Here is an 11,203-nt window from a genome sequence, read left to right as displayed (position 1 = left end):
GTAGTTTGTACTAAGTAAATAGTACCTGTTATTAAGGCAAACACTATAAATTAGACAACTGTAACAATAAATACCATATGTAATAAAGACAACACTCATTGTAAGTTACGTAAGAATAAAACAGGGAAGTACAGGTAAGACAAAGACATACAAATTTACAATACTGGCCATTAAAATTGCTACACCAAGAAGAAATGCAGATGATAAACGGGTATTCATTGGACAAACATATTATACTAGAACTGATATGTGATTGCATTTTCACGCAATTTGCGAGCATAGATCCTGATAAATCAGTACCCAGAACAACCACCTCTGGCCGCAATAACGGCCTTGATACGCCTGGGCATTGAGTCAAACAGAGCTTGGATGGCGTGTACAGGTACAGCTGCCCAACCAGCTTCAACACAATACCACAGTTCATCAAGAGTAGGGATTGGCGTATTGTGACAGGCCAGTTGCTCGGCCACCATTGACCAGACGTTTTCAATTGGTGAGAAATCTGGAGAACGTGTTGACCAGGGCAGCAGTCGAACATTTTCTGCATCCAGAAAGGCCCGTACAGGACCTGCAACATGGGGGCGTACATTATCTTGCTGAAATGTAGGGTTTCGCACGGATCGAATGAAGGGTAGTGTTGTGGTTGGCAGGAGAGCCAACACTGTGTTACTAGAGGAAGCCGAAAGGCACGCGTTTTAGCTCACGCAGGCTGGCGTGAGGTCTGGAACAGGACAAGGAAATTAGAATTTAGAAAAAAACGGACGTAGCTGGTGGAATACTTAACTTTAATCCATTAATGGTGAACGTCGCTCTTGACGGTACATTATTCACAGTATCAACAGCAACTGGTAATGGCGCCTTGCTAGGTCGTAGCAAATGACGTAGCTGAAGGCTATGCTAACTATCGTCTCGGCAAATGAGAGCGTATTTTGTCAGTGAGCCATCGCTAGCAAAGTCAGTTGTACAACTGGGGCGAGTGCTAGGAAGTCTCTCTAGACCTGCCGTGTGGCGGCGCTCGGTCTGCAATCACTGATAGTGGCGACACGCGGGTCCGACGTATACTAACGGACCGCGGCCGATTTAAAGGCTACCACCTAGCAAGTGTGGTGTCTGACGGTGACACCACAGGTAGAACCACGGGTCGTAACATATCTGAAATGTAACGTTCATTGTTCAAAGAGCCGTCAATGCGAACAAGAGGTGACCGAGACGTGTAACCAATGGCACCCCATACCATCACGCCGAGTGATACGCCAGTATGGCGATGAAGAATACACGCTTCCAATGTGCGTTCACCGCGATGTCGCCAAACATGGATGCGGCCATCATGATGCTGTAAACAGAAACTGGATTCATCCGAAAAAATGACGTTTTTCCATTCGTGCACCCAGGTTCGTCGTCGAGTACACAATCGCAGGCGCTCCTGTCTGTGATGCAGCGTCAAGGGTAATCGCAGCCATGGTCTCCGAGCTGATAGTCCATGCTACTGCAAACGTCGTCGAACTGCTCGTGCAGATGGTTGTTGTCTTGCCAACGTCCCCATCTGTTGACTCAGGGATTGAGACGTGGCTGCACGATCCGTTACAGCCATGCGGATAAGATGCCTGTCATCTCGACTGCTAGTGATACGAGGCCGTTGGGATCCAGCACGGCGTTCCGTATTACCCTCCTGAACCCCCGATTCCATATTCTGCTAACAGTCATTGGATCTTGACCAACACAAGCAGCAATGTCGCAATACGACAAACCGCAATCGCGATAGGCTACAATCCGGCCTTTATCAGAGTCGGAAACGTGATGGAGCGCATTTCTCCTCCTTACACGAGGCATCACAACAACGTTTCACCAGGCAATGCCGGTCAACTGCTGTTTGTGTATGAGAAATCGGTTGGAAACGTTCCTCATGTCAGCACGTTATAGGCGTCGCCACCGGCGCCAACCTTGAGTGAATAGTTTGAAAAGCTGAGGTTTTGGGGGCAAAGAATGTTTCCTCTAGATTCCCCACAAACAGATTGGCATAGGAGGCGTCCATGCCTCCACAGATTTCTTTGCATAACTGCCCTTCAAAGGGGAAGTAGTTGTGAGTTAGGAAAAAGCTATTAAGGTGTATGAAGGATGAGGTTGTGGGTTTGGAGTCTGAAGGCTTTTGGGAGATGTTGTGTTCAGTTGTAGAAAGACCATAGGCATGAGAGATTTTGTTGTATGGGGAAGTGGTGTCAACAGTGATGAGTAAGGATGCAGGAGGTAAAGGGGTGGGGTTGGTAGGAAGACGGTGAGGAAAGTGGTTGGTATCTTTGATGTGAGAGCTTAGATTTTGTGCAGTTGGTTGCAATTGGTCAACGAGGGCCGAAGTTATTTCAGTGGGGAAAAGTAACAAGCTGCAATGGGATGCTGAGGACTGCTGGGTTTGTGGATATTGGGGGAGCATGTGGAAGGTAGTTGTCCAGGGTTTCGGAAAAAGCATTTCCACAGAAAAGATGAATATTTGTACAAAGTCATCATTTAAGTGCAAGATAAGCCATTCAGATTCTATAGAACAGTGTCAGATAATACTCAGATTCATTAGTAAATACGCAGCTAAATCTACTATAATTGAAAAGTACCGATACAGGCAAAATTTCGTTTTTGAAAAAAAAATTATTCATAATTTTGACAAAAACTATTTACAATGGAATCAAAAGAAACGGCCATTGTTGACAATTCATTACAAAATGCAAAACGCCAATATGTCGTAAATCCAAGCTTGGTAACAGTTGAAGGTAATGCGCCAACTCGCGAACTGGCCGATGGTAACCTAAACAACGAGGTGGCCGTCCCATACATACATACATATACACTATCAGTAAATGATGACATTGGTAATGTAACCAATCATGATGTCACTTTTATGACGCTCAATGAGATAATTTCTCAGTTCTCACCAGGAAACATTTTTCAAATAGTGAAATTGAAGCGAGCGACAGCGAAAATCCCTTTGGTTACATACTCACGACATAGCGAAAGCAACATCAGGAAACAGTTCTTAAAAAATATAAATACTAGTGAGACACAATTTGACACAACTCACGCAAAAATAACACAACTTAATGGTATGGCACAGCAGTTCACAAAACTTCAGGAAAATACAGGACGACAGTTCACACAGCAAAATCAGGCATTTAACGATTTCAAGAACAGTATTAGGCAACAGTTCAGAGAGGTGAGCAAAACTAAACGAACTGAATTACCTGACGTACTATCCGGGAAGTTGACAGGGCTAGGTAAACAACTAAAACAAGATATAATTACTAACATATCAGGCAATATAGATACGTTAACGGAAATAGTATCATCTGTAGACGATAAACAGGAACAACTTGCAGGTGAGTTACAAAACCTTAGTGAAGCGTATTCTCAAATACAGGAGAGGTAATCCCAAGTGGAAGCGTCGGTAGACAATGTGACGAACGCATTCACCGAGCTGCAAGACGTGTGCAAAACCTTACCTACAGAAGTAAAAAGTTAAGTCTAGGAGTGGATCCGTTAAGTTTAGAGTCAAAATTTAATAAGATAGGAAACAATAGAAAAATCCGGAGTAGGAATCAAAATCCATGGAGAAGAAATAAAAACTTTGAGGTTCGCCGATGACATTGTAATTCTGTCACAGACAGCAAAGGACCTGGAAGAGCAGCTGAACGGAATGGACAGTGTCTTGAAAGGAGGATATTAGATGAACATCAACAAAAGCAAAACGAGGATAATGGAATGTAGTCGAATTAAGTTGGGTGATGCTGCGGGAATTAGATTAGGAAATGAAACACTTAAAGTAGTAAAGGAGTTTTGCTATTTGGGGAACAAAATAACTGATGATGGTCAAAGTAGAGAGGGTATAAAATGTAGATTGGCAATGGCAAGGAAAGTGTTTCTGAAGAAGAGAAATTTGTTAACATCGAGTATAGATTTAAGTGTCACGAAGTCGTTTCTGAAAGTATTTGTATGGAGTGCACACTGGACTCACATTCGGGGGGACGACGGTTCAATTCCGCCTCCGGCCATCCTGATTTAGGTTTTCCGTGATTTCCCTAAATCACTCCAGGCAAATGCCGGGATGGTTCCTTTGAAAGGGCACAGCCGACTTCCTTCCCCGACCTTCCCTAATCCGATGAGACCGATGACCTCGTTGTCTGGTCTCCTTCCCCAAACAACCCAAGCCATCCATTATTCTCGTTTTGCTTTTGTTGATGTTCAACCTATATCCTCCTTTCAAGACACTGCCCATTCCATTCAGCTGCTCTTCCAGGTCCTTTGCTGTCTCTGACAGAATTACAATGTCATCAGCGAACCTCAAAGTTTTTATTTCTTCTCCGTGGATTTTAATTCCAACACTGAACTTTTCTTTTATTTCCTTTACTGCTTGCTCAATATACAGATTGAATAACATCGGCGATAGGCTACAACCCTGTCTCACTCCCTTCCCAACCACTGCTTCCCTTTCGTGCCTCTCGACTCTTATAACTGCCATCTGGTTTCTGAAAAAATTGTAAATAGCCTTTCACTCCCTGTATTTTACCCCTGCCACCTTCAGAATTTGAAAGAGAGTATTCCAGTCAACATTGTCAAAAGCTTTCTCTAAGTCTACAAATGCTTGTATAATACATCACCTTCTCAAAAGTTTTGGAGAATGTAGTCAGCAGTGAAACAGGTCGGCACTTATTTACATCTTTCTTTTCACACTTCTTAAAGAGGGATTTAACAACAGCTTATTTCAATCTCTCTGGAAAAATGCCTTGAGTTAGTGAGGCTTGGCATATTTGAGATAAGACTGGGCTTATTAAATGGGAACAAATCTTTAACACTCTTTTGGAAACATCATCAAAATCAGATGATATTTTATTTCAATCGAGAGACTTACATCAGATTCTCCAACATTCAGAACATCGACTCGACAAATTTTTTGCTCTGCTGGAACTACAGTCATGTTGTTATTCATTCTGTCATTTCCATCGAAATAAATCTTGACAAGATGTTCTTACTTCTGCTAACTAATAGTATCAAGTTATCTGTTTCCTTACACTTGTGAAAATATTTATTAACCTTTAATTACTCAGAGACAGAATACTTAATGTGCAGTTAATTCAAATCAATAACTCATCAAGAGATTTAAATTAAAAACTTTATACAGATTCTCTTTGGGATAGTACACAAATTAATTCAGAAAGAGAATAGTCAATTTGTAGCTAAATCAGTCCAACAACTGTGAAGACCTTTAAACTTAATTCTAAATATTGAATATTCTCTTTGTGATGGTATAAAGATTTAATCAGAAACATAATGGTTAATTTTAATAAATTCAAACCAATAACCTATCAAGAGATTTAAACTTAATTCTCTTTGTGATAGTATAAAATTGAAGAACCTAATTGACAGGTCCTTAAGGATGCGAAAGAAAGGAACTAGCTTTTTGATTTATGTGACAGCTCATAGGACGTCTAAGTCAGAACATCTTGACATATTCGCACTTTTTTATGAGTTAATTCTAATACTGCAGTGCAGTAAGCTCTCTTTATCTGCTAGGCGTTGGCACCTCTGTACCTAGCAATTAATAGGCTAAAGTTCCTGATCCTGTGCCCAAAATCCTGAAAATATGTCATTCACAGTAAACAATATATAATATCATATGACTGAATAGCATGCATGTAAAAGCTAAAAAAGTTTTTCTGGGGTGGGTTTGTTCCTAGGGGGACACTGAAACGATGTTTTGATTTCTTGGTTGGGAGAGGTGGTTGATTTTTCCCCCTAGGGGACCATTTCTCCCCTAAGCCCACCCTCTGTTACATGTATGGTGAGAGGTGTAAGAGCAAACAGACACAAATTTATGTGTTTTTAGAGAGTTCAATGCATCTATGGTAGGAAGTATCCAAGAGTGGGTGTGCATCTGTAACAGGTATCCCAGAGTAGGTATATATATATATATATATATATATATATATATATATATATATATATATATGTGTGTGTGTGTGTGTGTGTGTGTGTGTGTGTGTGTGTGTGTGTGTGTGTGTGTATGCTAAACTTTAATGACATTTTGTGTCAACTTACACAACATGAGAAATACCATGTTGGATGACATAATGGCCTGTGTCATGCTAAACAACATGACATCATGTATCATATTGCTTTACTTGACATGATGCTTTATGTTAGATGACATGGATACCAATACCAACAAGTAAAAGAGCGTGAATATGTCAAGATGTTTCGACTAAAGTGCCTTTGAAGATGCCCTCATGAGTCAAAAAGCCAGTTCCCTTCTTTTACATCTGTAACTTTGCCCAGGACATATTTGCTTTTTTGTGTTATGACAGGAACATTTTTCATTCTGAGTAGTTACTGGTTAAAAAGTGCTTCAGTATGAAATAAAGATTACCAATTAGTAATAGTAGTATTGTAGTAGTAGGAGGAGGAGGAGGAGGAGGAGGAGCAGTGTAATTATTTTATGCAACACGTTTATTGCAAGTTTTCGTTTACTCTATAACAGCAGTTGTTTGTTAAAAGAAATTGAGTATTGGTTCCTTAAATGATGACAAATTTTATTCCTGTTATATGTTTTGAGAGTTTGTAGTACAATCTAGTTCCCTGAATGTTTCTTTGTTTCTGTTCTAAGGTATTGGCCGCCATCACACATTTTGCATTCTAAGAATATAAAAAGTGAATTAATTTTGGAAATGTAAACGTCCTTTTTTATACTATTTACGCTTTTTGGTGTATAGAGACATGGCAGGCGTGGAATATCGAGCAGTTGAAATAAATGTTTTGGTGGTATTAACCTTGAATTGGAAAATATTCTAACAGCACATTTTTGTGTACTGAATATAGTTTCCAAGTTTGTTTTATTGTAGCCTCAGAAGGTGATGCTGTAGATAACAGTAATGTGGTTGTGAACAAAATAGACAATTATGCTACACTGTCTACTGTACATGATACTAATTACACTTACAATAGATTAAACAGAGCCCAGGTTGTGTGTGAGATAGAGGATCTGGGGTTTCCACTCTAAATTTTCGTCGATACGTACACCTAAAAAGTTGATGGCATTTACTTCGAATTCTAAGCATGACGAGCGTTTGTGTCATTGGGCGTTGACGCTTCCAGAGTATAACTTTAGCATTATTTGCATTCCAGGAAAAGGAAACTTTATTGCTGAAATACTTTCTCGATCACTTATTGGCCTTAAAGAAAATTTGGAGAACACTTTAGATACCAACTTCAGTCTCTTATATTTGAGAAAGGAAGCATTTGAAAATTTCATCACAGGATCATTGCATCACTTAGTACAGAACAACTGAAAGACATTATTTGGAGTGACATAATCAAAAAATGGCACAATACGGAAAATATTGCAATTCGTCATTATTATTTAGTCAGAAATGGCATTCTATCTATATATAGCACTGTAAATGGTACAAACTGGGTAGTCTGTATTCCTGAGGATTTTATCAACGAGTTGATCTGGCACATCCACCACTGTCACGCTTATTGTGGACAACAAAAATGCTTTAAGAAATTAAAGATGTCGCGCTATTTCAACAATATGGAGAAGAGAATACGCAAAGTTTTAGCGGCTTTCAAGCTATGTCAAAAATCCAAACTTTCCACCTTATCTTACTCTGAACCTTATTTCCGAGTATACCGTCCAAGCTTAAAGATTTTGCAGCAGTTGACCCCCAGTCAGATCAAGAAATGGATATACATGCATCTTTGTAGCAGTGAAGTTTTCTTCAAAATTCGTAACTTTAACACTTTTACATAAAGCCATGGCGAGGACAGTGTCACAAGTTTTCACAAGGATTTCCTTAAAGTGATCTCAGATAATGGAGTACAATTCCGTTCCAAAATATGGTAAACGCAATAAAGGCTCACAGAATCCCACCAGTGTTTATATCTTTACTTTCGCCTCACTCAAATCCATCTGAGAGCGTTGTCAGAGAGATTAATAAGCTCTGTCGATTGTACAGCCATAAACAACATAAGAACTGGGACCCGTACATTTCCTATTTCGAACAATATTAAATGATTTAGCTCATGACTTTGCGTCTTTCTCACCCAATTTGGTCTTAAAAACAAGGAACGCCCTGATAAAATAAGGGAACTAGTGCAGTTTCCTCATGTGAGAAAATTAAGACACAAGGATGTTACTGAAATGGCTGTCACATTAAGGACACAGCAGAAAAACGTCAACAATTCCACAATGCTAAAGCTAGAATAAAAAAGATTGAAGTAGGATACAAGGTACTAATCAGAGCACATCACATCTCTAGCTAGGGTAATTCATAAACCAAAAAATTCTTCCTGTTGTACAGAGGACCATATAGGATCAAACGAATCCCACATGAAAATGCAATAGAGGTAGAAACGTTATGCACTTAAAAATCGGAAGGCTTGCATAACCTTTCACATGTTAAGCATTTACTTGAACAGTTATTGTTTATTTATGTCATAACACATATTACACTTGTCTGATTATATTGAACTGAGAACATGAGACATACACCTTTCTATTTCTGGGCTAACTTTGTGAGATTTTCGTACATTTGTGAGATATGATAAATATTCCTGCAATTCAGTCTGTGTGCGAAACATTTTATGACCTATATCGAAAATATATTAAGGTAAGTGTGGAATGTAGTGTGAAACGATAAAATCCTGGGGAATAGTTAGTTTTGTAGAGTATGGCAAAGGGTGTACAGTGAATGAACAGCTATGATATTGGCAGTGATGTCTTCATATTGTCTACCTGTGTGTGAACAGAACAGAGAAACTATGATGTATTGGTTGAGATGTGTTGAAGTGTTGATATTTATTGGGTATACTTTATGGAGTGTATTTGTTTAGAAGTAGCCAGTTGTGCTTGAAGATTTTTTATGGAACTATGTGAGGTTATATTTGTGCTTTTGTTGTTAATGAGATAAGGAGAAGTGACGCTCTGCTTCTGGCTTACATACAACTGTGCCAACATTACATTAGTCCGGCTATGTTTAATGAGAGAATAGGAAACCAGTACATGAATGTTTGAATGAATTTAGTGCTGTTTCCCACAGGTGAACTGTAAATACATATCTCATATCAGCTGCAGCTAGAATGTGTAAGTCTTTCAGCTGTGCTACGACTATTCCAAGCTGTTGGACAGGGAAGTTGTAAGTAATTATTTCATGTCATACGTAATTAAAACGTATAAGTGTGTCAACTGTGCTGTGAGTATTTCAAGCTGTTAAAGAGTGCAACAAGAAACAAACATTATCAGGAATCTATTCTAATGAACAAATAAATCTACTTTAATAAATGCTAGTCATTTGTTTTCTTTCATTCTGTCCTGTCATATGTATGCATAATTGTTTACAATGTGCAGTTTTATCTGAACTGCATATGTGTTTCTATAAGCTTGGATAAATTTACACTTATTTTTTTACTGCAGGCAGACACACACATCTGCATATAGTATTCAATTTTTTACAATAGGTAGAGACACCTGCAGTGCACACACACTTTCTATAAGCAGAGACAGATTTACATTTCATTAAAAGCATGTAACACCTACACCCAAACATAAGGCGCACTTAGCAGCAACTATTCCTTTGAGTTGGTGGTGGCCAGAGCAGCTGCTGCCTGGCCTGGGACAGCCACGACGTCTGATGGTACAGTGGCCTGGCCCTGCTTCCCAGTGCTTAAGCTCATGGGCTGAAGTGTGGGATGGATGGAGTTTGTGATGTGGGGGAGTTATGGGGGCGGCAGCATGGAGGGTCTTATCCCTTTCGGTGTGGTGTTAAAGATATGAACATAGTACAAGTGGAAAGATCCAAGCTTAGGGAAATTGAAGTAGCCAGTGCCTCTGAAATGGATAGTAGCTTGGGGAAACATGCTCATTACGGTTAGCAGATTGGCATCCTTTGTGTAACAGACAGGCCTGGGCTTGCAGAGGGAACAAACACATTTTGTCCTAGAACTGGTACAAGGGGGAGGGGGTAGACCTTGCTCTTTGTTCCAGAACCACAGACTTGGCCTGTAGAGGAAAACAAACGTTCTTTGTCTCAGGGGCAGAAAACCCAAGAAATTTGACGCCATAGAAACTGTACCAGTATTCCAGGTCGAACATCTCAGATAACCATCTTGGTTTCTGACATCATAGAACCTGTGCCAATATTACAGGTCAGACATTTCGGATCGCCATCTCGCATCTTGGATTCTTATGTTATAGTGCCTGCACTAGTATTCCAGGTCAGCCATCTTGGATTCCAGTATGACAATGTGCCATCTCGAATGTTTCAATTTCCTGCAAATTCTAATTTATACTAAGAAAACAAACATTCTTTGTCTCGGGGGGAAATCTGGCAACCATTCACTCTGTCCTCGTATTATAGGTCAGCCATATTGGATTCATCTACATCTACATCTGCGTGACTACTCTGCTATTCACAATAAAGCGCCTGGCAGAGGGTTCAATGAACCACCTTCAAGCTGTCTCTCTACTGTTCCACTCTCGAATGGCGTGAGGGAAAAATGAGGACTTAAATTTTTCTGTGCGAGCCCCCATTCCTTTTATTTTATCGTGATGATCATTTCTCCCTATATAGGTGGGTGTCAACAGAATGTTTTCGCAACCAGAGGAGAAAACTGGTGACTGAAATTTCATGAGAAGATCCCATCGCAACGAAAAACGCCTTGTTTTAATGATTCCCACTCCAATTTACATATCATGTGTGTGGCACTATCTTCCCTATTTCGCAATAGTACAAAACTAGCCATCCTTCTTTGTATTTTTTCGATGTCATCTGTCAGTCCCACCTGATGCGGATCCCACACCGCACAGCAATACTCCAGAATAGGGCGGACAAGCATGGTGTAAGCTGTCTCTTTAGTACAACTGTTGCACCTTCTAAGTGTACTGCCAATGAATCACAGTCTTTGGTTTGCTCTAACCACAACATTATATATGTGATCGTTCCAATTTAGGTTATTTGTAATTGTAATCCCTAAACATTTAGTTGAATTTAGAGCCTTCAGATTTGTGTGACTTATCATGTAATCGAAACTTAGTGGATTTCCTTTAGTACTCACGCGAATAGCTTCACACTTTTCTTCATTCAAGGGCAGTTGCCACTTTTTGCACCATGCAGGTATCTTATCTAAATCATTTTGCAATTCGGTTTGATCATCTGATGTCTTTACA

The sequence above is a fragment of the Schistocerca piceifrons genome, chromosome 5 (genome assembly GCF_021461385.2).
Source record: "Schistocerca piceifrons isolate TAMUIC-IGC-003096 chromosome 5, iqSchPice1.1, whole genome shotgun sequence".
NCBI lineage: Eukaryota > Metazoa > Arthropoda > Insecta > Orthoptera > Acrididae > Schistocerca > Schistocerca piceifrons.
Note: the sequence above shows the minus strand (reverse complement) of the source record.